Here is a 25293-nt window from a genome sequence, read left to right on the forward strand (position 1 = left end):
CCAACTGGTCCAATGGGTGGCGGCCAGGCTATTAACTGGTGCTCCTTACAGGGGGAGGTCAACCCTCCTGTTTAAGGAGCTCCATTGGTTGCCGTTCATTTTCCAGTCCCAATTCAAGGTGCAGGTGCTTACCTACAAAGCCCTAAACAGCTTGGGACCCGCCTATCTGCGTGACCGCATCTCCGTATACTAACCCACACAATCTCTCCGATCATCTGGAGAGGCCCTCCTCATGATCCCACCTGCGTCGCAAGCGTGTTTGTTGGGGACGAGGGACAGGGCCTTCTCTGTAGTGCCCCCCAACTCTGGAACTCTCTCCCTAAGGACATCAGACAAGCCCCAACATTGGCAGTCTTTAGGAAGAGCTTGAAGATGTGGCTGATCCAGTGTGCCTTCCCAGAATAAGAAACTTCTAGCATCATGTCCCAAATCCACTTTATTAGAGATTTAAGATTGTCTGCACACTGCACCTATCTCCAAAAACCTATCCATTTCACCTGTCATGTCCAGCATTTTTAAATTTTATTCATTACATTTGGCCCGGCCTTAGTTTTAAATGTGTCATGGTGTTATTGTCTAATGTTTATTGCTATTGTTTTAATGTTTATTGCTTTATTTTTATGAGTTTACTTATTGTTGTATTGCCATGCTGTTGTTTTATTGATGTGTTGGGCCTTGGCCTCTTGTAAGCCGCACCGAGTCCTTTGGGAGATGTTAGCGGGGTATAAATAAAGTTAATAATAATAATAATAATAATAATAATATCTCCCAGTTTTTAAAATTTTTAGCCTTGAATGTGGCCCTGCCCAGTGAAATTCTCTGTTTTTTAAATGCATGTTTTAAATTGTCTGTGTCATTTAGTACATTTCTTTGCCTTTGATATATTTATGTTCTGGTATTGTTATGTTTTTGTATTACAATGTATGTACTACACTGATGGGCTTGGCCTCATGTAAGCCACACCGAGTCCCCCTGTGGGAGATGGAATGGGGTATAAATAAATTTATTATTATTATTATTATTATTATTATTATTATTATTTATTAAAAGCATTGCATAGAAAGTTGTAAAGCAATGTTTTTGGGTTGGAAAGATTAGCCTTTTACAAGAAATATTGTCCAGGGGACACCAGACTGTATTTACTCAGTCTTCAAGGAGGCTCAATGCTATGGAATCCTGGGAACTGGAGTTTGGTGAGGCAACGGCACTCTTTAGCAAGAAAGGCGAAAGACATTGCAAAACTACATCTCCCAGTTGCTTTAAGGACAGATTTACCCTGGGCTAACCTGCCAGATAATAGATGTTCCCTTAGTGACAAATTGTATCTCTAATGAAGAGGTGGCCACAAAACCTGGGAAAGCTCGACCGCAATTTCCCGAAGGCTCTGCCTTCACCAAACTGCTCCACTTCATACTGATCTGCGAGCCAAGACCCATCTGGTTTTGTTTCTCCGTAACTACGATTCAGAGTCCATCTGCTTCTCTGGGAAACCAAAGCTGACTACATCCAAATGACTGTTTATCGACAGAGTCCTGGAAGAAGATTTGCTGCAGTTTGTTTTGCTAAAAAGCTGGAGTTAATGATTATGAGAACGTCTCACCGGCTCCGAAAGCCATACAGATATGCAGTAAGAGATGCACAGAGAATTTTATCTACGGGAGAAAAACAGAGCTTCCTTAAAGCAATTTGACATCGGCCTTTGGCCAATTAGAACAAGAGAAGAGACGTGCCGAGTGGCCTTACAAAGCCGATTTTTAAAAACAATGCAGAAAAAGGCAGATATGTTAATCAGTTTTTTAGTGGCATAACTTTTAAGCCATTCCACGGCTCCCAGCTGTAATTGCCATTATGCTGCAGGGAATTTTTTGAGAAAATGGACAAAATGAGCCACCGCACAGATGAACTCCCCTCCCCAACTTTCAATCAAAAAACAACCATTAGAAATCCTCTCGGCATTTGGGTTTTGTGTTTATTGCCAGAGATTTCACACGTACGCATAATACACGCACATATGCTGCAGTTGTCGGCAGCGTATTAAACATATTCCCAGTCAAATTGCATTCAAGCTCAAAAAGAGCATGTTTGGCAGCTGGAGAACAGACTTGAGTACCACTTTAATGCAAAAGCGCCAGTGTCATATTTCTGGGTTATTAATTTTTTTATTTTCATTTTATTTCAAATCCCCACTTGTTTTCACCTTTTTCTATTAAAAGTCTAAATAATAATCAGTACAGTAGAGTCTCGCTTACCCAACATAAATGGCCCGGCAGAACGTTGGATAAGCAAAATGCTGGATAATAAGGAGGGATTAAGGAAAAACCTATTAAATGTCACATTACATTATGATTTTACAAATTAAGCATCAAAACATCATGTTATACAACAAATCAACAGAAAAGGCAGTTCAATACACAGTAACGTTATGTAGCGATTACTGTATTTATGAATTTAGCACCAAAACATTGCAATGTATTGAAACAGCAGTGGATGCGGGCAGGAGGCAGACAGCGTTGGATAATACAGAATGTTGGATGAGCGAAGGTTGGATATGCAAGACTCTACTGTATTGGAGTCTTGGTTGGATAAGCAAGACTCTACTCTACCGGGATTGTGGCGCAGCTGGCTGAGTGTCAGCTGCATTAAGATCACTCTGACCAAAAGGTAATGAGTTCGAAGCCAGCCCGAGTTGGAGTGGGTTTCCAACCAATTATGTGTAGCCTGTTGTCGACCTTTGCAACCTGAAAGACAGTTGCATCTGTCAAGTAGGAAAATAAGGTACCACCTTAAAGTGTGGGGAGGCTAAATTAACTGATTTATGAGGCCATAAAGAAGACTCCAGCAAAGCATTCCAGCGGGGAAGCATGCGGGGAATGCGGAAGTGCTTCATCAGCATCGCAGATGGACGATGAAAGCAACAGCTCCCCTGGCGGCCAAAAAAAAAGAGTTAAAATAGCCTCTGTGTATGTCTGTGTCAGCTCACAGCAGCCGGGTTCAATGATGACACAAGACCTCCTTCCGTTATCAACAAAGAACTTTACTGGTAGATGTATAGACATAGGAAAAGCCAAGATTGCCCAGCCATGGCTGGCAACCCCTTATATACACGCCCAATCATTTGAAGTGTGGATTCCCGCCGAACTCAAAACCCCGCGTAAAGTTTCCCGCCACCAGGCAACTGCCTCCCCCCAAGGTCACCAGCTGCACGGTCCTTATCAGGGCGAAGCGTCAGGACTCTAGTTTTCGGCGCCAAAGCCCAGGCTCCGGAAACTGGATCCTGACATGTCTGTATATGTTTGTATGTCAAAAATTGGCATTGAATGCTTGCCATATATGTGTACACTGTAATCCGCCCTGAGTCCCCTGCGGGGTGAGAAGGGCGGAATATAAAAGCTGGAAATAAATAAAATAATAAATAAATAATTCTGCATATCAGATATTAACATTACGATTCATAACATTTATGAAGTAGCAACGAATATAATGTTATGGTTGAAGGTTGCCACAAGTGTAGTAAGGGGTCGCAGGATTAGGAAGGTTGAGAACCACAGGGGTAGAGAAAGAGGGGATACAAACAGAGTAAATAAATATGTTTATGGGAAGAAAGAAATTCCCCTTCTCCTCAAGTTAATTGTGGACTAAAAAAAATAAATCTTTTTTCTACTTTGAACTGAGTTTGCAGCACTTGAAATCAAGGAGGAGAGAGAAACCAGGTCATTTTAAAAGCAATTGAACAACTGGGACAGAAGAGGAATAATTAAGAATGTCGTCCCCAAATTGGGGAAATTGAAGGGCGTGTGAATTCTGGGAACCTGATTGTGCTGAGTGAAAACTGTGGCATTAGCTCCTAAAAATGTTATTAATTGTATTGTTCTTTCTAGCAGTCAGGAAATTTATCTCCCCACCCTTGCAAAAGCACCTTCACTTGTAAAGTAGGGTGGGGAAATGCCAAGAACTAATTGATTACTGGCATGTACATCCTATCACCCAAGCACATGCATAATCGTATTGTCCCTTTGGACTTAATTATCCCAAATTTGCAAAGAATGACACCAATAAAGCTGTGTTAAGCACTAACAAATCTTCCTTCCCTTAACTTCAAAAGCAAAGTGTTAATTACAAGCCTTCAAGGTTTGCAGAAATTCCAGGGCGGCATAATTTCTGTGATGACTTTATCTCTCTTTTGCTCCTATGCGCATGTACATGAAGGTGGAAGGGGGGGGAGGGGGGAAGCCAAATACATAGTCTCTAATCAGAAATCTTCACCTTTTACAAGAGGAAAAATGAAGGACCCAGAAAACAATACTGACAGGTAAGTGAACGACAAATGCACGTTGTCTAGAAGCATTCAAGCTTGTTGAAGAACCTTCTTGAGACTGGCGACATACAAGCCAAACAGGGAAGCCTGCCAATGCAAAGTCTTTTCAATAGTAAGGGAAAACACACTAAGGAGGGTGTTTGTTTGGAAATGGGTGAGAGAAGGGCTGAAATTGAAGTGCTACCTGAGCCTGTTCCAGGTTGGCTTCTGTTCTTCCCTGCCTTGCCCAAGGCTATGTCTCATTGCAATTAAAAACAATTAACACAAATTGAAAGTTGAGCTCCAAACACTCTCAAGAATGGACAATAAACGCTCAGCTAATTCTTGGCAAATATTTAATTGAGCTCTTTGTCAGTGAAATAGTTTGACTCCTTGGGGGTATCCTAGGATGTGATGGCATGTTTGGAATTCTTCAGAAGTGTCAGGATAGATTTCAAAGAATGAAGGAATTTCCATACTTCAAAAGGGTAACTTTGCACTCTTGAAACCCTGAAAAATGTTTACATTTGCATCAGTGATCGTAAAATCAATCTAGTTTTGGGACACCCAATAATAATAATAATAATAATAATAATAATAATAATAATGGTGGTACCAGTGGTGCAGTGCCTAAAGACCTTGCCCTGCACTTAAACACAATCGGTGCTGACAAGATTGCCAGCTGCCAGCTGCAAACAGCGACCCTACTCAGATATGCATGCATTATTCGCCGATACATCACAGAGTTCTAGACACTTGGGAAGTCAGATCTGGCCACAGTGGTCCACACTCTTGTTACATTCCAAATAGATTACTGCAACGCACTCTACGCGGGGTTGCCTTTGAAGACTGTTCGGAAACTTCAATTAGTCCAATGGCCAGCGGCCAGATTACTCACCCGAGTGTCATACAGGGAACATACCACCCCTCTGTTATGTCAGCTCCACTGGCTACCGATCCAGTTCCAAGCACAATTCAAAGTTCTGGTTTTGACCTACAAAACCCTATATGGCTCCAGCCCAGCGTACCTGTCTGAACGCATCTCCTTCGGAGTTTAAGATCTTCTGAGGAGGCCCTGCTCTTGGCCCTACCTCTATCACAAGTGAGATTGGTGGGGACGAGGAGCAGGGCCTTCTCAGTGGTGGCCCCTCACCTGTGGAATTCGCTTCCCAGGGAAATTAGGTCATCGACATCCCTCCTCTCTTTTAGAAGGAAACTAAAAACATGGATATGGGACCAGGTCTTTGGATAATCTGGCAGACAGACAAAGGACAATGATGACTAGAATTGGATAGGATTTGACAATGCGGAATTAACTTACGGATTCTGAGCTTGGCGAACGTTGATCATTAGATTGGTTTTTATTCATTGTGATGTATAACTGGATTGTTTTAATTGTTTTATAATTGTTGTTGATATATGTTTTATCTTATTATCTGTTTTGCTGGCATCGAATTGTGCCTTTTTTAAGCCGCCCTGAGTCCCCCCTCGGGGGTTGAGAAGGGCGGGGTAGAAATGCGCGAAATAAATAAATAAACAATAAAGTGTCCGACGTGTGATCCAATACAACAGCCAGCAGAGTGTCTGCTGTGGTCTCATCTTGATGTGTTTCAAATAATAATAATAATAATAATAATAATAATAATAATAATAATTTATAGACTGTCCTATCTCCCCAGAGGGACTCAGGGTGGTTTCAAACACAAATGGCAAACATTTAATGCCAACAAAAATATTATATCAAAACCTGACACATCACAGAAAATAGAACAGCCATTACTATAAACTTTATACCACATAGAAATTAACTATTAAAACTAGAAAATCCCAACAGTGATAATCACATAATATGAATTTAAACAGAATTAGAATTTAAAACAACTAAAACCTTATTAAGAGATAAAATGGTTGCTAACAACTAACAGGTTGAGATCGATTCCATTATCTAAACAGGATTTAGTATATCTAGATCAGTGGTTCCTAACCTTTTTTTTAAACCAGGGACCACTTTGACCAGGGGCCAGTTTGACCAGGGACCATTCCCCAACATTAGTATCAAAAGGGATACAAATCAGTTTTTGGTGAACTTTAGATTCGGTTTGGTTCCTTGGGGTGCTGATTAAGAAAACTGCATTGTATAGACCACATCAGCTCTAGTTTCTGATACAGAACATATGCCATCTGCTTACTTACAGAAAACCATATTTAATAATCTAGAGCTGTGGACCTTCTTTGAGGTCTCATGGCCCATCAGTGTGCCACAGCCTACAGGATGGGAACCACTGATCTAGATGATTTTATATGTCAAGACATTAATCATAGAATGATAGAATCAAAGGGTTGGAAGAGACCTCATGGGCCATCCAGTCCAACCCCCTGCCAAGAAGCAGGAATATTGCATTCAAATCACCCCGACAGATGGCCGTCCAGCCTCTGTTTAAAAGCTTCCAAAGAAGGAGCCTCTACCACACTCCGGGGCAGAGAGTTCCACTGCTGAATGGCTCTCCTACTCTCTATACGTCAGAGTGCATTTGTGTGTTTCAGCAACTTTTTAAAGGCAAGGTGACCCATTTAAGGTGGAATCTGGTGTCAAACAGGGATGTGTTATTGCCCCAACTTTATTCTCCATCTTCATCGCTATGATACTTCACCTTGTTGATGGGAAGCTTCCCACCGGAGTGGAAATCATCTATTGGACAGATGGCAAGCTATTCAACCTCAGCATACTGAAAGCCAAAACCAAGGTTACAACAACATCTGTTATAGAACTCCAGTATGCTGATGATAACGTCGTCTGTGCGCATTCAGAAGAAGATCTACAAGCCACTCTAAACACCTTTGCAGAAGCATACGAGAAGCTCGGCCTGTCATTGAACATTGAAAAAACCAAGGTGCTGTTCCAGCAGACACCAGCCAACCCCTCTCCAATGCCAGTGATACAGCTTAATGGTGTAACATTAGAAAATGTTGATCATTTTGGCTACCTTGGCAACCACCTTTCCACCAAAATCAACATCGACACCGAAATACAACACCGCCTGAGCTCTGCGAGCGCAGCATTTTTCCGAATGAAGCAGAGAGTGTTTGAGGACCAGGACATCCGTAGGGATACCAAGGTGCTCGTTTATAGAGCTATTGTCCTCCCAACCCTGCTATATGCCTGTGAGACGTGGACTGTCTACAGACGTCACATGCAACTCCTGGAATAATTCCATCAGTGCTGCCTCCGGAAAATCCTGCAAATCTCTTGGGAAGACAGGCAGACAAACATCAGCGTGCTGGAAGAAGCAAAGACCACCAGCATTGAAGTGATGGTCCTCCGCCATCAACTCCGCTGGACCGGCCATGTAGTCCGGATGCCCGACCACCGTCTCCCAAAGCAGTTGCTCTACTCCGAACTTAAGAACGGAAAACAGAATGTTGGTGGACAGGAAAAGAGATTTAAAGATGGGCTCAAAGCCAACCTTAAAAACTCTGGCATAGACACTGAGAACTGGGAAGCCCTGGCCCTTGACCGTTCCAGCTGGAGGTCAGCTGTGACCAGCAGTGCTGCAGAATTTGAAGAGGCACGAATGGAGGGCAAAAGGGAGAAGTGTGCCAAGAGGAAGGCACATTAAGCCAACCCCTACTGATACTGCCTTCCACCTGGAAACCAATGCCCTCACTGCGGAAGACGATGCAGAGCAAGAACAGGGCTCCACAGCCACATACGGACCCACAAGAACACTGGAAGACAATCATCCTCGGAAAACGAGGGATCGCCTAAGGAAGTAAGAAGGCAAGGAGAGATGGGGCAGTTTTTAGTTCTTTTGGGAGGGAGTTTCAGAGGTGGGGAGTGATCAGTGAGAAGGCCCCCTCTCTTGTTCCCACCAACTGTGCTTGAGACAGGGGTAGGACTGAGAAAAGTGCCTCCTCTGCAGATTGCAGTCTTCAAGCCAGTTTGCAATCAGAAATGTGGTTCTGCAAATAGTCTGGACTTGAACCACCTATATATTCAATTCATGAGTCATCCCATTTCTATATCCATCCCATTTCTATATTAATGTGTGACCATGTGGTATCCTGCCTTGAGTTATAAGGAGAGGTGGGTAATAAATAAATCTTCATTATCATCGTTGTATTTCATTAAAATCTGGACAACTATATCACATTAAAAATCAGTGTGACATTAGGTTATCCCGACAACTGCACGCTTCCACATGAAACACAATTCAAAGCATTTATCAAGATAAAACATCTAAGATGATCAAAGGTCTACAAATCAAGTCTTATGAAGAATTACTTAGTGGGCTGGGTATGTTTAGTGTGGAAAAGGGACCATTGAGAGATAATATCTATGTAAAAATGTCAAGAGGAAGATGGATAAAGCATCTTTTCTGAAGCTCCAGAGCCTAGAAAATGATTCAGTGGATTTGAATTACAACGGTCCACAGTATCTATAGGGGTTTGACTCCAGACCCTCTTGTAGATAGTGCCCCAAAATGTGGATGACCAAGTCCCCATCAAGGAAGTGGCAGAAAGGGGCAGTGGAGACAGCATCAAGCCCCCGCTAGCAAGTATGCCTTATGGAAAGTCGTCTTTGGCTTCACATAGATTTGAAAGAGCTGTCCATGGTGCTGAACACTGTCCCCCAAATGGGTTTAACATCTTGGATAGGTACTCTGAAGTTCAGATTAAATAAAACAAAACAGATTTACTATCTCGCCACCATAGGGGTCAACAACTTCCATTGAATATAACTTTTAAGGTTTGCAAAGTTATGCAAAAGAAATGAGTCAGGACCTTTCCTGGGGAATTTTGACTTTCCTTCCTCCTCTGATTCATTCCATGGATGTGTCACCAAATTAGACGTTGGTATGAAATGACAGCAACAGATGAGCAACCACATGGGGAGGGGTCTATCCTGGGGTCTGTATGAAGTTCCCAAACCCATGTTCTTCTAGCCCAGTGTTTCTCCAGCTGGGGGTCAGGACCCCGGGGGGTGGTCACGAGGAGGTTTCAGAGGGATCGCCAAAGACTATCAGAAAACACATATTTCTGATGGTCTTAGGAATCCCTTTGGCATAGTTGTTTGGGTTCACAGTGCTTTCTGGATGTAGGTGAACTGGATATTTCCTAGATCACTGTCAATTCATCCCAAATCCCTCTAGTATGGCCCAATTCTATCGTTATTGGGGTTCAGAATGCTCTTTGATTGTAGGTGAACCAAAAATCCCAGCAGCTACAACTACCAAATGTTAAGGTCTATTTTCCCCAAACAGTGTTCACATTTGGGCATATATAGTATTTGTGCCATATTTGGTCCAGATCTATCATTGTTTGAGTCCACATTGTTTTCTGGATGTAGGTAAACTACAACTCCAAACCTCAAGGGCAATGCCTACCATATTCTTCCAGATGATCACCAAACCCTTCTGTTGGTGATGGGAGTTCTGTGTGCCAAATTTGGTTCAATTCCATCATAGGTGGAGTTCAGAATGCTCTTTAATTGTAGGTGAACTATAAATTCTAGCAACTACAACTCCCAAATGACCAAATGACCCCCTCCCCTCAAATCCCAGCAGTATCCAAATTTGGACCTATCAGGTATTTGTGCCAAATTTGGTCCAGTGAATGAAAATACGTCCTGCATATCAGATATTTACATTACAATTCATAACAGTCGCAAAACTACAGTTATGACGCCTGGCTTGAGAGCAGTACGTGTGAAAAAGATCTTGGAGTCCTTGTGGACAACAAGTTAAACATGAGCCAACAATGTGATGTGGCGGCAAAAAAAGCCAATGGGATTTTGGCCTGCATCAATAGGAGCATAGTGTCTAGATCTAGGGAAGTCATGCTACCCCTCTATTCCACTTTGGTTAGACCACACCTGGAATATTGTGTCCAATTCTGGGCACCACAATTCATTGACAAGCTGGAATGTGTCCAGAGGAGGGCAACTAAAATGATCAAGGGTCTGGAGAACAAGCCCTATGAGGAGCAGCTTAAGGAGCTGGGCATGTTTAGCCTGAAGAAGAGAAGTTTGAGAGGAGATATGATAGCCATGTATAAATATGTGAGAGGAAGCCACAGGGAGGAGGGAGCAAGCTTGTTTTCTGCTTCCTTGGAGACTAGGACACGGAACAATGGCTTCAAACTACAAGAGAGGAGATTCCATCTGAACATTAGGAAGAACTTCCTGACTGTGAGAGCCGTTCAGCAGTGGAACTCTCTGCCCCAGAGTGTGGTGGAGGCTCCTTCTTTGGAAGCTTTTAAACAGAGGCTGGATGGCCATCTGTCAGGGGTTATTTGAATGCAATATTCCTGCTTCTTGGCAGGGGGTTGGACTGGATGGCCCATGAGGCCTATTCCAACTCTTTGATTCTATGATTCTATGATTCTATGAAGTAGAAATGAAAATAATTTTATGGTTGGGGGTCACCACAACATGAGGAACTGTATTAAGGGGTTGCGGCATTAGGAAGGCTGAGAACCACCTAGCTACTATGGTCACTCAGCCACTCCTCAAAAAAAACCCAGAAAAATATTTATTACTCTCAAATGGCCTCATCACATCTGTAGTAGGTCTGTGGTGTGAATTTACCATGCTATTTTTAGGAAAAGCTTACATATTTTAGGACCAGGACATGGGTTGGTTCACATTCCCCCACCTGTTTCTGTTGTAGGGCCAATGCAGTGCCCTGATAGTGGCTCAAACCTGACTTAATTAGAGAGATGCTCTTAGAAGATGCCATAAGGAACCACTTTGAGCTTCTCTCCTTCCCTGCCCTCATGGCCATCCCTGTTCCTGCCTTGTAGTCTGACAAAGTAGTATCCGGTGTTTCCACTCCCACTTCCCTCTTCACTGTTACGGACTGGCTGATGCATCAGCTCCCTGCTGCATTACTTAATGATTAACAAACACTTGCAGAGAGTACTCGAACACAGCAAAAGCACTCACTGCAATTAAGTGCTGAGCAATGACACTCTTGCCAAGTTCCTGCATTCACTGGGCAAAGTTGTCTGACTCACTGACTTCACTCTGGAAGTTGCTTTTGTCTAAGGTCTTTAGTAGGATGTTTTATCTGTCCCTGGGTAGCTGTCAAATGCTCACATCAACCTCCGGTCCTTTATGCATCATGCTCTGGGGTGGTACATCAGTGTTTCAGACCAGACTGCCAGCAGTGTCTCCTGTGGACTGTGGGGCTGCTGCTAAACTGTGTCGCCGATACAAGGCAAACCAAGGCCACAGGAACAGGTTCTTATAATAGAACAGCAAACAAGAAGATTATTCAGATATCTTCCTGAGAACACACATACTTGATCTCCCCAAAAAACTATGCAATAAGAACTTACAAACTATGCAATTGGCGATAGAGAGGACTGCCACAAATAATCCACTCCCCACCCCAGGCAATACGTAGTTTTCTAATGTTATTGGAAGATATTCAAGGAAAAGAACATGTAGACATTTAGTAAACTGCTACCATTGTCAGTTGGTGGCTTTTATGTCACTGGGACAATGAATGTGTACTAGATTATAGGCCAAGTTCCTAAGGAACTATTCAAAGTGCTGAACTCTAGCCCCTAAATAAACTCAATGCCTTGGATAGTTTCCCCCCCCCCCCAAAAAATAGTATGGCATGTGGGTTGTTGTAGGTTTTTCCGGGCTATATGGCCATGTTCTGGAGGCAATTTTTCTCCTGACGTTTCGCCTGCATCTATGGCAAGCATCCTCAGAGGTAATGAGATCTGTTGGAACTAGGAGAAATTGGTTTATATTTCTGTGGAATGACCAGGGTGAGACAAAGGACTTTTGTTTGCTGGGGCTAGCTGTGAATGTTTCAGCTGATCACCTTGATTTGCATTCAATGGCTTGGTAGCGCCTGGGGGGAATCTTTTGTTGAGGGTGATTTCATGTGCCTGTTTGTTTCCCCTCTGTTGTTTTTCTGCTGTAATTTTTGAGTTTTTGAGTTTTGAGATATATAAACCAATGTTTCCTAGTTCCAACAGACCTCATTACCTCTGAGGATGCTTGCCATAGATGCAGGCGAAACGTCAGGAGAAAAATTGCCTCCAGAACATGGCCATATAGCCCGGAAAAACCTACAACAACCCATGGATTCCGGCCATGAAAGCCTTCGACAGTATGGCATGTGTTGTCTAAGGCATTCATGGCCGAAATCACTGGGTTGCTGTGAGTTTTCTGGGCTCTATGGCTATGTTCCAGAAGCATTCCCTCCTGACATTTCTCCCACATCTATGCCAGGCATCCTCAGAGGTTGTGAGGTCTCTTGGAAACTAGGCAAGTGGGGTTTGTATATCTGTGAAATGTCCAGAGTGGGAGAAAGAATTCTTGTCTGTTTGAGACAAGTGTGAATGCTGCAATCGATCACTTTGATTAGCATTGAATAGCCTTGCATTTTCAAGGCTTTGGCTGCTTCCTACCTTGGGGGAATCCTTTGTTGGGAGGTGATTCGCTGGCCCTGATTGTTTCTTGTCTGGAATTCCCCTCTTTTGGGGTGTTGTTCTTTCTTTACTGTTTTGATTTTAGAGATTTTCTAAAATATTGGTAGCCAGATTTTGTTCATTTTCATGGTTTCCTCCTTTCTGTTGAAATTGTCTACATGTTTGTGGATTTCAGTGGCTTCTCTCTGTAGTCTGACATGGTAGCTGTTAGAGTGATTCAGCATTTCTGTGTTCTCAAATAATATGTTGTGTCCAGGTTGGTTCATCGGGTGCTCTGCTATGGCTGACTTCTCTGGTTGAGTTAGTCTGCAGTGCCTTTCATGTTCCTTGCTTCATGTTTGGGCGATGCTGCATTTGGTGGCCCCTATGTAGACTTGTGCACAGCTGTATAGTATATGGTAGACTCCTGCAGAGGTGAGAGGATCCCTCTTGTACTTTGCTGAATGTAGCACTTGTTGGATTATCTTAGCAAGTCTGTAGATAGTTTTTAGGTTGTGTTCTTCATCAGCTTCCCTATGCGGCCAGTGGTTCCCTTTATGTGTGGTAAGAACACTTTACTCTTGTAGCTTGTTCTTGATCTTGTAGCTCTTCTGATGTCTGTGGTGGAGTCTCCATTGGCCTGTAGAGCCCATTTAGTTCCTCCAGGCAGTGTATGTATGGTACGAACACTTTTTCCTCAGGTAGATCTTCATCTTTACTCTCATGGCTTGTTCTTGGTCTTGCAGCTCTTCTGATGTCTGTGGTGGAGTATCCACTGGCCTGTAGAGCCCAGTTTAGGTGGTTCAGTTCACCTTGGAGGAGGTGAGCTTCACAGATTCTTCCTAGTGTTTAGGTGGCCATACAACTGGTTGGACGGTTTCAGTATGCAGGAGATGGCTGGTTCAACAAATGTGCGAATATGGGAGTACAGATGTGTAATACCCAAGAATTATGTAGGATCTTGGCTTCTGTCAGCAAGGGAAGACAATAATATTTTTAATTTAGTTGCCAGGTTGAAAAATTGCTTTCTCAACAGTCAGGAAATCCCAGCAGGAAGAATGATAAGCCAGTTACAATTTATTTGTTCAGTCTGTCTTGTTTTTGCACAAAAAAAGCATTTTCTATGGAGGAAACAGAATTATTGTTGTTTTCTTTTCCTTTCACACAAAACAAGTTCCAAATCACAGAGAGTCTTGTCAGCCCAGGACTCTCCTCATCAGGGTTTCCCTATACTGAAAAAGCACATTTTCCAGCCATTTCTGAACATCTTCTCCTCTCCTCCCCTCATTCAGTTTTTTCACATTAAGTAGGAATTGATTCCCAAAAGGAGGATGGTAATTGAACAAAAATGAAAAGGCTTTAATGGTTGTTTATAAGTAGTTCAATGCATTTCTAAGTAGGTACTTCCTTCTCTGGGTGTCTTACTATACCAATTAATGTTATGTAAAAAAATTATGCTGTCTACATTTCTGATGCTGAAAAAGAAGAGAAGGGGGAGGAAGATGAGAAAAAAAGGAAAACCATTTGATCTGTTTGCCTCAAGAACAGTCTGCGATGTTGTACAAAACAGGCCAAATGTGACACGATAACTGAAATTAATTAGCAATGAGATACCAGCCACCACAAGAGGAGGGGAAATTTGTTCAGCTTTCATTTTAATGGGAATGGAACACATTTCCATGCAAAATGAACAAATAAATAAGGGCAACTTTATTGAAACTACAGTAAGAACCCATATATACAGTTTCCCTTACCTGAACTTTTAAAGCTTTTAAACAGAGGCTGGATGGCCATCTGTCAGGGGTGATTTGAATGCAATATTCCTGCTTCTTCGCAGGGGGTTGGACTAGATGGCCCATGAGGTCTCTTCCAAATCTTTGATTCTATGATTCTAGGGGTTGTATGCTCCCTGTGCTCCCTATATGCTGCTCTGGTGAGCAACCTGACTGCCGTCCATTTTAGTAGCCTATCTCATGATAATCTAAAAGAAGCACTGACTCCCTCTAAATAACTTAGGCAGGTTGAGAAAAGCTAGTTTGCTTTTCAAGGTGTACGCTAGGGCTGGGTGGTTTCGTTAGTTAGTTTCGTAATTCGTTATTAATTCGTTATTTTTTTTTATAACGAAGCGATATTGAACCATTCAGGAGCAACTAAAAAACGAAACAAATGTTTCCAATTCGTTTCGTAATTGTTTTGAAATTGTTTCGTAATTGTTTCAAAATTGTTTCGTTATTATTTCGTTATTATTTCCGTATGTCTGGTGCAAGTTTTATAGTCGTTTGTTTTATCAGTGATAAAAAAAATAATTATCACACCAACAGTCAACAACAGAGGGAGAGGGAAGCTTCAGAAGTCCCCCCTGTCCCATTTGGAGGGTTTTTTAGCGTATTGCGCAATCGCGTCCGCCATTAACAAATCGATTCGTTATTGTTTCGAAAAATTTCGTAAATATCCAACTTTTTAAAAGAAAAATTTCAGAATTCTTCTAAATAACGAAACGCAAAAACCCCCTAAAAACGAATCGAGTTTAGAAACAAATTTTTCCGTGGTTGGACAGCCCTAGTGTACGCAATGATCATTAGAATCAGGCTTGCTGCAAATTTCCATGTTCCATCCCAAGACACATAATTTCTTCTAGTTGAAAAAGTCTAGCAGCCCCCCTCTCTTCCCAAACTAAACACCCTACAGCTTCTTCAGAATGCAAGCTATTTGGGGGTCTCTGTAGAACTAAGAGCTATGTAACAGGGCCTCCCCTGATAAATGCAGGCTGCCTCCGCAGGCTCTGAGGGTGCAGATTAACCGACCGAGTAAAGGAGGGTTTTGGCTCTTGCCATCCCCTCAGGAGGTAGCCTGCTTTGCAGAACTCCCCTCCCGGGACTGCGTACCTTCAGATCTGCCACAGGGCTTTTTGTCATGGTGACAGTTTTGCAATGAAGTGAGGGTTGCTGGGGAATACCAAAGGAAGCTTGAATGGGAACGGAAAAGGCGTGTTTATAGCGAGGGAGGAGAGGGAGCAGTGGTCTGGGTCTGAAGGCTTGGTGCTAGGAAATTGAGAAAATGACTCCATGGTTTTCAAAAGGAGCATGTTTACCCACCCTCTGGCAATGCTTTTGCAATGTGCCAACTTTGTTAACAGAGGGAAGGCCTTTCAAAGAAAGGGTCTGGATCCAGGGCTTGCTAATGCCTTAACAAGGACTTCACAGATCTCAACCAGGCAGAAACGCAGACAGAACGAACAGGTTTTCAGTGCCGGAGAAATATCTTTGACAGGTTTGAGGCTGTCATTCTTGGATTTGCTCAGAGGGCCTGGTGACAGAATGCCCAATTAAACCCATGACCCACACAGTGCACAGTTAGGATTACAATCTGTGTTATGCAGCCTAGAGGGATTCCTGTGTTCTTTGGATGAGAAAAGATGCCATGCTATTATTACGTCAATAGAAGGATGCGGCGGGCAAGGAGCACACAATTGTTGGAACTGGATTTGCAAAGAAATAACACGGCTCTTCTTCTACATCATTGCCCCAGAACCATGACAGTGGAAATAAAGGGATAAGTTTCATGAATCCCTTGAGCAAAAGATGAGAGAATGTTCCAACATTAGACTGACTAGAACAACAAGGATATAGGGGTGAGAAGTCTGCATGAGGACTGAAACTCAGGTTGTTTAAAAGTCATGCATCAGATTGGTTTGCAAAATACTGCACGGCATATTGGATGGAATATAGACACCACATTCACAATAAACCAAGTGCTTAAACACATACAGATCTGTTCTTTGAGACTCAGATCATAGCTGGAATACTGTTGAGTAGAATGTGCAATTCTGGTTCACGTGTAAGTATGTTTTCTTTTAATAAACCTTTATTTGTACCCTGCTACTATCTCCCGAAGGATTCGGTGCGGCTTACAAGAGGCCGAGCCCAAATACAACAATAAAAACAGCAGCAGCAACAACACAATAATTCAGAAAACAAAAAAAAACAAAAACAAAGCAATAACATTAACAACATCTAAGGACACAGTTAAAAACAATGGCTGGGCCAAATGTAATAATTAAAATTAAAAAGTGCTGGGCATGACAAGGTGGGGTGTTTGGAGGGGGATGGGCATGCAGATATCCTGGATCTCTGATAAAGTGCGTTGGGACATAATGCTAGGAGTTTCCTTATTCTGGAAAGGCACACTGGAACAACCACGTTTTCAAGCTCCTCCTGCCTGATGTCCTTAGGGAGAGAGTTCCAGAGTCGAGGGGCCACCACCGAGAAAGCCCTATCCCTCATCCCCACCAATCGCGCTTGCGATGCGGGTGGGATCGTGAGCAGGGCCTCTCCAGATGAACGAAGAGATCGTGTGGGTTCGTACACAGAGATGCGGTCACACAGGTAGGCAGGTCCCAAACAGTTTAAGACTTTGTAGGTTTCTTAAATCTGTCTACTCTAGAGGAGAGGCATTGCTGGCAGGCAGGTGTGCGCGCTTTCTCTCCAGGCCTGCACCATGTCACACACTCTTTCCAAGACATTTTAAGGAGGCTTCCCACTTCCAGATAAGGAAGAGTGATTACCTAGAGGAGCTATTCTCCCTGGGCTTCCTTAAAAAAACACCTTCAATCTCCTTTCTGTTTTGAGTTTAATCTATATAAAAAAAATGTAATGTTCGTTTGTGGGATTAACAGAACTCAAAACCACTGGACGAATTGACACCAAATTTGGACACAAGACACCTAACAACCCAATGTATGTCCTTCACTCAAAAAATTGATCTTGTCATTTGGGAGTTGTAGTTGCTGGGATTTATAGTTCACCTACAATCAAAGAGCATTCTGAACCCCACCAATGACAGAATTGGGGCAAACTTGGCACACAGTTCTCCCATGACCAATAGAAAATACTGGAAGGGATTGGTGGGCATTGACCTTGAGTTTGGGAGTTGTAGTTCACCTACATCCAGAGAGCACTGTGGACTCAAACAATGATGGTTCTGGACCAAATTTGGCACAAGCACTCAATACATCCAAATATGAACACAGATGGAGTTTGGGGGAAACTGACCTTGACATTTGGGAGTTGTAGTCACTGGGATTCACAGTTCACCTACAATCTGAACCAAAGTCTACACGAATACTCAATATGCCCAAATGTGAACACTGGTAGAGTTTGGGGAAAATAGAATCTTGGCATTTGGGAGTTGTAGTTGCTGGGATTTGTAGTTCACATACAATCACAGAGCATTCTGAATCCCACCAATGATAGAATTTGGCCAAAACTCCCACACAGAACAGCCATGTGGACCACGGCAACGCGTGGCAGGGGACGGCTAGTAATAATAATATAATAATAAACTTTATTTATACCCCGCCACCATCTCCCCAAAGGTGACTCGGAGTGGCTTACATGAGGCCAAACCCAGCGATACATTACAGCAACATAAAATATAAACAACAAATAAAATAAATAAACCAGTCAAATAAAATAAACAGTACAAAATAACATAATGAAAAATCAGACACAGTGGAAAGGCCAAATGCACGACATAAAATGATAAAACTCTGGATGAGATAGCAATGAAAAGGTACATTTGTAGGGGAGGAGCTCGTAGGGTACTGAACAGTGAAATTAGACTTTCAATAAGGCGGGGGAAAGTGCAATATGAGGGAAACAATGCAGGTGAAACAACAGGACTGGAATATATGGTCACTCTCCAAAGGCACATCAGAAAAGCCAAGTCTTTAGATCTTTCTTGAAGGCTGCTAGGGAGGGGGCTTGCCTAATCTCACCAGGTAGTGGGTCCCAGTGCATATCAATGACATATTTGCATGAAGGTGCTGGAACAAGGCAATCTGGTGGTAGAAATGGTGTGTTTTCTTTGGCCAATAAAAACAGTCAGTTGAAATCAACCAGAGCCAAGCAAATGATCTATGAAGCTTCTTAGGTATAAAATGTGCCAAGATTTGACAATGTGCTTTTGTGACTTCTGCAACTTGAGGAACAAGGACAAAAGATTTCAGCAGGAATCCAGTCGTATTGACTGGCTGTTGTGCAGGCCAAATTAGGCCTAAGTCACGGCATGGGGAGAGTACAATAGAAAATGCAAAGGATCCACTCTGGATTTGGTCCCTCATGGGAGGTCAATGCATTTAACCATTAACCTCCTGCTGTCAGCCAGCTCTAGAGTCACCTTATCTGTTCACCATGGAAGGAAACCTACTATTTAATGCACCAATTGGGAAATGCCAGGGAAATGCCAGTAATTCGATCAAGCAGGGAAAGTGGAGTGACAGCACCCCCCTGTGGCCAGAACCGAACACAGCCTTCAAGATGCCAAAAATGGGAAAGCCTATATATACCTCTATCTATGTACAGTTGTCTGTCTTGTCAGTGTATAAATGGCATTGAATGTTTGTCATATATGTGTTCTGTGATCCGCTCTGAGTCCCCTTCGGGGTGAGAAAGATGGAATATAAATGAATAAATATATCCACCAGAGAAATAATAATAATAATAATAATAATCATCATCATCATCATCATCGTCGTCATCATCATCATCATCATCATCTTTATTTATACCCCACCACCATCTCCCCAAAGGGAACTCGTGGTGGCTAACATGAGCACAAGCCCAAAGATACAATACAACAAAATAAAATACAGAATGCAGACAACAACAAAATTACATCAAAATAAAATATGTGCTGTAGCAAAATAAGATAAATCAAATTAACAGAATATAAAATTGAACAGAATGGGCAGGCCAAATGGACGAGGTAAAATGATAAAACCCTTGATGAGGTAAGAAATAAAATATGTAATTGAGGGGAATCCAAAAAGAATAAATAGTGGGGTAGGCTTCAGTTTAGGACGGAGGAAAGTGCATCATAGGGGCAACACTATAGATGGAGCAAGCAGAAATTGGGATAAATGATCACTCTCCAAAGGCACATCGGAAGAGCCAAGTTTTCAATTTTTTCTATTTAAAATATTTATTTAAATAATATTTATTTAAATAGCCAAACCTAGAAGGAGATCTCAGTCTAGAATCACAGCAAAGTGGTGTGACATAAATTCCTCTATTAATCAAAGGTCCCTAATTCAGATTCACCATATTCCTTCTGTTTACATCAATGTGCAGATTTAACCTCGATTCTGTTTCTCTAAAATAGGAAAATCGGTACCCTCACCACTTTATTTTTGTCTTGGCAGAAGCTAGGGAGATGACAGTCACAATTCATCTTTTGCTTCTAGTTGTGTGCTGTTAGGCAGGGAGGTGGCCAAATTCCAGCATGCTGCATATTTATTCCCCTGGCTTCCACTCATTGGAGAGTTTGCTTTCAGCCAATGCAGCCTTTTAATGCCAGCCACTCCACTTGGACCCAGGTAATAGGGACCTCTTTAAGAAATCCTTGAAGGTCAAGCTCTGTTGGAGAAACGTTTGGGACTTTTCTTTCCTGGACTTTCATCTTGAGCTCTTTTGTCATTGTGTGGGTAGCTCTGTAAAGCTGGGTAGGTGTGTGCGTATATATATAATTCTCCATCTCCCGGGAGCATTGGAAGCGAGCTAACAGCAGGAGAGCTCTATGAAGCTACGTCCAGATTTCCGTAATAATTATTGGCAAGCAGCAGACCCAAGAGGTTTCAAGCAATGTTTGCAAGCAGCATTGTAGGTCAGGTCAAGAGAGGTTGCAAAGATAAGCCCACAATCCAAAGCCGACTGCTATGCTTCAAAGCAAGGACCGGCCAAAACCTTTCAAGATTGCCGCACAAAGAGATCTTCCTAAGTCTATGGGAAGGGAAGGGGAGGGATGTCAAAGGCTGGGAAGAGGAAGCATTACTTCCCATGGAGGGAAGGAAGCTTAAACCAAAGTTAATGGAAGGATCTAATTCAATAGGATTTATATTCCACTTTTCTCCTGAATGAGAGTCCTATAAGTTTACAATATAGTTAAAAACCACATCTAAATCATTATGGAATGCAAAATTTTTCAAAAAGCATTAAACTGTAAATCCAATGAAAGCATGATGATTAAAATGTGGCCATAAATTTTAATACATTTTAATATTTTTGACGATTAATGGTTTTGATGCCATAAATTGCACAATAGATGTTTTTTTTATTTTTAGAGTTTATTATTATTATGTTTAATGTATACATTGTTTTATATGTATTGTTAGCCACATTGAAACTCTATATTAGAAGGTGTGACAGATATAAAGTCAATATAATAATCTATATAAATAAAAATGTAATGTTCATTTGTGGTATTCACAGAACTCAAAAACCACTAGACGAATTGACACCAAATTTGGACACAAGACACCTAACAACCCAATGTATGTTCTTCACTCATAAAATTTGCTTTTGTCAATTGGGAGTTGTATTTGCTGGGATTTATAGTTCACCTACAATCAAAGAGCATTCTGAACCCCACCAACAATGGAATTGAACCAACCTTAGCACACAGTTCTCCCATGACCCACAGAGAATACTGGAAGGGTTTGGTGGGCAGTGTCCTTTGGTTTTGGAGTTGTAGTTCACCTACATCCAGAGATCATTGTGGACTCAAACAATGATGGACCAAACTCTGCAGAAATACTCAATATGCCCAAATGTGAACACTGATGGAGTTTGCGGAAAATAGAATCTTGACATTTGGGAGTTGTAGTTGCCGAGATTTATAGTTCACCTACAATCAAAGAACATTCTGAACCCCACCAGAGATGGAATTGAACTGAACTTGGCACACAGTTCTCCCATGACCAACAGAAAGTACTAGAAGGGTTTGGTGGGCATTGACCTTGAGTTCTGGAGTTGTAGTTCACCTACATCCAAAGATGACTGTGGACTCAAACAATGATGGTCCAGACCAACTCTACAAGAATACTCAATATGTGAACAATGGTGGAGTTTGGGGGAAATAGAATCTTGACATTTGGGGGTTGTAGTTGCTGGAATTTATAGTTCACCTATAGTCAAAGAGCATTCTGAACCCCACCAACGATAGAATTGGGCCAAACCTCCCACACAGAACTCCCATGTGGGCCACAGCAATGCGTGGCAGGGGACAGCTAGTACATAATAAATAAATAAAACATTCACATTAAAACAATTCAAACATCTATACCTCCTCTTGAGTTTGCCCTGTTTTCTGATGGGCTTTGGTGATCTCTTTGACACCTCCTCACAACTCCCCTGGGGTCCCGACCCTTAGGTTATGAAACACTGCCTTAAATGTACTGTAGTTCATTTCCCCACCAACGGGCTGATAGTACTATTCAGATACCAATCTAGCTGGTTGCTATATATAAAAAAGTGGGAAAGAGAAGGTACTGGACCTTGACTTTTAGGTTAGCAAACCATCTAAGCCTCTCAAGTGGCTTCCATGGCAATGTGGCGGTGAATCCTCTCTTGGTTTTAATGTAAACTTGAAAGGAGCTGTCCTAACTGTTAGTCCTATCCAGAAATAGCTTTTGTAAAATACTCAAACCCAAAGCAAAGGGACCATTCTATTTTCACTGAAGCCTCCACCTTCCCCTTCTGTATGCATGTGCGGGTTTGTCCCTACAATAGGATGAACCCATTCCCTATGTGCGCACATGGGAAATGGCAACACGTCGAGAATTTCTTATGATACTTCTGCAAAACAATTTCAGAGCTCCACCTGGATCCATTTTCCATTTTTTATTTTTAAAAAAATGCATTTTGCTAATGGCCTTCTGGGAAATGAAAAGATACAGATTGCCCCCCTTTTTGGCAAGCTTTCCTTGCATATTAAAGCTCCCTTTAAAAAAACATAAATGCAATTAATTGCATCGGTTATAATAATGTGGCTCAGCCCCTGTTAGCTTTCTCATTATAAAACATCACTTATTTAATGTCAGCTCTTTTTTCTCCCTAAAAAAAGGGAGAAAGTATGAAAAAGAGTTGCAAGCGAGATGCATGCCAGTGAACATTATGGTCGGGTGTTGAAACTTTGAAGAGGTTTATCAATAGGATAATCAAGAGGAAATGCTTAACTACTTTTGTTAAAAGGCAGAACAAAAAAAGTGCTGATGGATAGATGTGGTTGGAAAGGTCCATTAGGCAGTAATTATGGTGCACCTAGCAGAGACAGATAGCAGGATGCAGAGGACCGGCATTTGCAGCATAAAGAGAGAGCAGAAGTCACAACTTTGGGGAGATCCTTTGGGCTCAAATGGGATGCATTAGAACAGTGTTTCTCATAGAATCATAGAATCAAAGAGTTGGAAGAGACCTCATGGGCCATCCAGTCCAACCCCCTGCCAAGAAGCAGGAATATTGCATTCAAAGCACCCCATGTTTAACTTGTTGTCCACGAGGACTCCAAGATCTTTTTCACACGTACTGCTCTCAAGCCAGGCATTGTCCCCCATTCTGTATCTTTGCATTTCGTTTTTCTGCCAAAGTGGAGTATCTTGCATTTGTCACTGTTGAACTTCATTTTGTTAGTTTTGGCCCATCTCTCTAATCTGTCAAGATCGTTTTGAATTCTGCTCCTGTCCTCTGGAGTATTGGCTATCCCTCCCAATTTGGTGTCGTCTGCAAACTTGATGATCATGCCTTCTAACCCTTCATCTAAGTCATTAATAAAGATGTTGAACAGGACCGGGCCCAGGACAGAACCCTGCGGCACTCCGCTCGTCACTTCTTTCCACGATGAAGAGGAAGCATTGGTGAGCACCCTCTGGGTTTGTCCATTTAACCAATTACTGATCCACCTCACCGTAGTTTTGCCTAGCCCACATTGCACTAGTTTGTTTGCCATTCAGATTCACTATCCTTTTAGTTCTGCACTGTGACAATTCACAACAATGTCAAACACTGCATCATTCAGGATCATTGTTGGGCTGGCATGAAAAGCAAACACATCATTGGCATCATGGCAGAATTCAGTCCCTCAAGGCATCCAGTCAAGGCAACCACCACACAAAACGTCACTTTCTGATCACTGCCTAGCAGATTATCTTGCACCATTTCCAAGCTGACAGTTCAGCAGTTTGACATCAAGGGATATGGAAAGAGCAAGGCTCAGCTGCTCCAGGGTCATCTTGGGAAACGGGCTGTGCTTTTCATAGATTTGCTGCAAGCAAACGGAGACGGGGAAGGCAAAAAGGTAGACCTCACTGCCTATATATGCACATACATTTGGAAGCTCTTAGGTCACGCTGGTTGAATGAGTCACAAGGGTTATCCAAATTATTGTGACCTTTTATTATGACTCAATCTGGGAACACCAGAAGTCCAGGGCATTTGATTACCAATAAACAAATAGCCAGCCAAAAATGGAATTGGAAAAAGGCAAGGAGGCTCAAACATAACACAGTGAAAAACATTTCTTCTTTCCCTATTGTTCTCACCCTTACCTACCTCGGATGGTGTGCCAGAGCCGGGAATTATGGAGACACCTTTTAGAAGATAAAAAAGGTTCTATTTTATTTTTAAAAGGAGGTTTTGATAATTATGCCTTTCTGATATTGGGGGATGGTGGTGAGATGTCACTTTAACCTACCATTTCCAGAACCCTCTAGCCCAGCATTTCTCAACCTGGGTGTCAGGACCCCTGGGGGAGGTCATGAGGGGGGTTTCAGAGGGGTCACCAAAGACCATTAGAATACATATATTTCTGATGGTCTTATGAACCCCTTTGGCAGAGAAGGCTGAAGATCTCTCTCCCTGTTCTTTTCTTCCTTTATTCCCAGTTTGGTACAGAGTGCTCTCTGAGTGTTGGTGAACTACAACTCTCAGAATTAAAAAAAAAAAAAAAAACAAACACCCACACTCCAACCCCACCAGTATTCAATGTTGGCCATGTAGGTAGTGTGCCAAGTTTGGTGCAGATCCATTGTGGGCTGGGTGCTCTTTGATTGTAGGTTAACTATAAATCTCAGCAACTACAATTCCCAAATGACAAAATTCACACACACACACACACCTAACCCCATCAGCATTCAATTTTTGGCATATCATGTATTTGTGCCAAATTTGGTTCAGGTCCATCATTTTTGAGTTCAGAGTTCACAGTGCTCTTTGGAGGTAGGTGAACTACATCTCCCCATAATCACTGACAATTCCTCCCAAATTCATCCAGGATTTTCTGTTGGTCATGGGGGTTCTGTGTGGGATGATTCCATCAATGGTGGAGTTGAGAATGCTTGTTGACTGTAGGTGAAGTATAAATCCCAGCACTACAACTCCCAAATGCTAAAGTGAATCCCCCCAACCAGACATGTAGCTGGGGGGGGGAGGGCTTGGGGGGCTTCAACCCTCCCCCCCCCCCAAAATTCTCATGGTGGTCCGCAAGAAGGCCTTACTGGTGCATTATTTAAACTGTTATGTTTATTCATATCATGATCTGATCACCATACTCAATATATCCCATATGCATGGGGGTATTGGGGTAACGATACAAAAGGTTTGCTAGGGTAGACCCTCTTTCACTCAGACTCACCCCCCCCCCACCAATCAAACTCAGCCCCCCCCCCCCCCCCCCGAATCAAAATCCTGGCTACGGGCCTGCCCCCCCAACCACACCAGGATTCAAATTTGGGCATA

At 42.4% G+C, this 25293-nt stretch overlaps 1 protein-coding gene across 5 annotated transcripts in view; it reads right to left on the bottom strand.

The window, feature by feature from the left end:
- The window catches only part of CSMD2 (CUB and Sushi multiple domains 2), a 984984-nt gene that overhangs the window by 545966 nt on the left and 413725 nt on the right, over positions 1-25293 (bottom strand). The gene's annotated exons all lie outside the window — the stretch shown is intronic.

The sequence above is a fragment of the Anolis sagrei genome, chromosome X (assembly GCF_037176765.1).
Source record: "Anolis sagrei isolate rAnoSag1 chromosome X, rAnoSag1.mat, whole genome shotgun sequence".
Taxonomy (NCBI): Eukaryota; Metazoa; Chordata; class Lepidosauria; order Squamata; family Dactyloidae; genus Anolis; species Anolis sagrei.